Source organism: Nannobrachium achirus (genome assembly GCF_963921795.1).
Source record: "Nannobrachium achirus genome assembly, chromosome: 4".
NCBI classification, from domain to species: domain Eukaryota; kingdom Metazoa; phylum Chordata; class Actinopteri; order Myctophiformes; family Myctophidae; genus Nannobrachium; species Nannobrachium achirus.
In genome coordinates this window covers 54,497,134-54,500,449 of record NC_137813.1, presented here as the reverse complement: position 1 = coordinate 54,500,449, position 3,316 = coordinate 54,497,134, and positions in this window count along the sequence as shown.

Here is a 3,316-nt window from a genome sequence, read left to right as displayed (position 1 = left end):
GTTGTGTGCTGAAAATAGCAGACGGCTATTTTCAGCACACAACCCAGTGTAAAATCAGTCATTACGATGCCATCAAGGTCTGCCAAAATACATTTAATTTGACTGAATCAACTGTAGATTTAGTCGACTAAAATGAGACAAAAACTAATACTTTTCAGGTGACTAAATTATGACTAAAACCAAGTTACATTTTATTCAAAAGACTATAACTAAAACTAAATCAAAATTTGCTGTCAAAAACAACACTGATGTGTAGCACCATTTGCTACAGTATATGAGCAAGCCGACATGCTGGCATGACAATTTCACATGTTTACAATGTCAAAACAGCACTTTTTAAAACTCATCGCACTCCACTTTATACGGCCCACTTGTGGTGCCGATATTTGTTTTTATGGAGCTATTGTGTCTGAAATTAAGTTTATCATAACTAAATGGAACCAAATGGACCCGTGCATGGGGGCTATCAGAGTTGATGAGCACTGAGGATTTGATTGACTGAATTGATTGATAGCTTTGATTGAAATGATTGACTGACAGCAAATACAAATCTGTGTTTTAAAAATGACGCATGTCTGTCTATTTTTCGTCTCTTATATTTTTTTAAATGCCATGAAAGCTTTTTGGAAAGAAATCCATCATGCATCATTCGCTGTAGTGGCCAAAATCTACCTATTATGTTATCAATAATCATTTATCAATAATAAACACAATACAGATAAGTACCACCAATTAGTGTAATTCAGTAAAATATTCTGCTGTGTTTTCATAGTATGTTTAGATGTGTCACTTTACGACAACTTGTTGCATCTGAATCTCCCGTTATTCATAAAACCGCTCAAGCCCTACTTTCCACTTCCATTATACAATGGTGTGGTGTATGAGCTATTTCTAAATGTCTTTGAAAAATGTTAAATTGTGAAAGATTTTGAGACATTTTGAAAATGTTCACCAATGACGCCCCCCAAACCAGAGCTCCAGGGGAAAATAAATAAATGTACTTCTTAAAATAAATTCACAAATGTCTCTATGACTATCTGTGTTGATTATTCTGTTATTAAATTACTTCAAACTAACTACAATGCAAATTAGAACAAAATGATGGCTTTCACAAGGTATTATATTCTCCACAACACGTGTATCCCCCCTATCTTGACAAAGATTTTGAAAGGTATGGCAACATGACTGGTGTCATGCACGGGCATGTATGACACCAGTCATGTTGCCGTACCTTAGCTTTTGCTGAACTGACGCCACTGCCCCAAATAGGCCTAGTGACACCAGATTTAAAGTGGCTATGTGCTGCGTTCAGGAGTCGTGTCCACGCTCACCAGTGCAATTAACAGTGTGTTACGTTCATAAGCTCTGATAACAACAGAGCGTGCGTATAGGTTATCGTCAGGTTACACACTATAATACACACATCACGTCAGAACACCAAAAGCAACAAGTGTGACACAGATAACGCCACGTGTGGACGGGAAAACACATTTGAAACAAAAAATGACATCTAATTTGTTTGTTTGTTTGTTTGTTCTCATTCTCATTGAGCCTGGAACTTTTCTCTTGGGGGAGAGAGAGAGAGAGATGCACTTTCCTGTCATGAAAAACAACACTGCCTGTGGGTGAAGGATAAGGAGCTGCGGGTTGACTAGCCTGGCTTGGCCAGACTATATACTAATGCAGCTAACTAACTGCAGTATTACAGTATATCATCCCCACCTTATTTTAACATGGGTGGATTGTCTAGCTGTGCTATAGCTAGGGGTTGACAAGGTGTGTGCAGAGTAGGAGAAGGAGGGATGAACATGGGCAGAGAGAGATCAGAGAGTGGATCATTTCACTCTGGGAGTGTTTTAATATCTTGCTGGGCGTCAGCAGGAGTCTGCAAAAACAATGACAGAGAATAAGTTACGAGGGAGAGAGAGAGAGGGAAAAGAGAGAGTAGTTTACTGCAGGGGTTCCCAAACTTTTTTGTCTCAGGGCACCCCATAAATATTTTTTAAATCCGAGGCACCCCTACATTACAATTTTCACTCCCAGCACCTTATATTTATAGCATATCGTATGTCCAAAACCGTTAGTTTCGTATTTATCATCTATAAAATGTACCAAACTAGTGAAAACAGCAGATCTACAATCGCGAGGCGTTGTGTGCTTGTAGATCGGCTGTTTTCACTAGTTTTGTGCGACAGTCTTGTATGATGAAGCAGGGCTTTGCTTTACCAAAAGACGTACACATTTGAAACTTGGAGATACAAGGTTTCTGCCCGACAGTGACGATATTTTGAGATAATAGCCATTTTGGTTAGAACTGACTGAAAATAACTTTGTACTTCAAGTTTAAAATGATACTAAATATTTTTTAAAGTGTCCAAAATAAATTCCAAATATTATCAAATTATCTCACGGCACCCCTGGACTGCCGTCACGGCACCCCAGGGTGCCCCGTCACCCACTTTGAAAACCCCTGGTTTACTGTACTCTATGTGATCTGCTGGTTTGCAGTCAGAGAAAGTAGGCTATGGGCTGGTGTTGTATGTGGCACTGGCCATGTATGTCCTGATGTTTGTGTGCGTGAGTGTGCGTGTGCACTGTGCAGTGATCCTACCTGTGTGTATGCCATCTTGCCACTCTCTCCTCAGTCCCTGGTCTGTCCCTCGTCACCCGTCCGCTCCCCCATCCTCCTCCAGCGCTCCCTTTTCACTCCGGGTGGAAGAAGAAGAAAAAAAAATGTTGACGGGAGAAGAAGCAAGAGAAAAAATAATAACAGTGAACGCAGACAAAAAAGGAAGATGAAGAGACTGACTCAGTGAGGAAAGACAAACCCAAAGGTTTAATTAATATAAACCTGTCACCAATTTGGTCTTTCTCTCTCCTCTGCTCATCCCTTCATCTTTCCCCCACCTCCCCCCTCCCCCCAAAATAGAAAAACTCAAACAACAATGATAACACGACACAGGGACCCTCTCTCTCTCTCTCACTCACTCCCTCTTTCTCTCTCCCTCTTTATCTCTCTCTCTCTGACTCCCTGTTTCTCTCTCTTCCCAGTCAGTTACACTTCCATCCCCTCCCTCTTTCTGCCATCAACCCCACCCACTTCTCTCTCTCTCTCTGCTCTCTCTCTTTCCCTGCCCATGACTCATCCACGTTTGCACGAGCGCTGATGGATATCAAATCACATATTGGTGTGTGTGTGTGTGTGTGTGTGTGTGTGTGTGTGTGTGTGTGTGTGTGCGTGTGTGTGTGTGTGTGTGTGTGTGTATGTGTGTCTCGTCTCTCAGGGCCACCGTGTGTCACCTGTCTGCACTTTCCA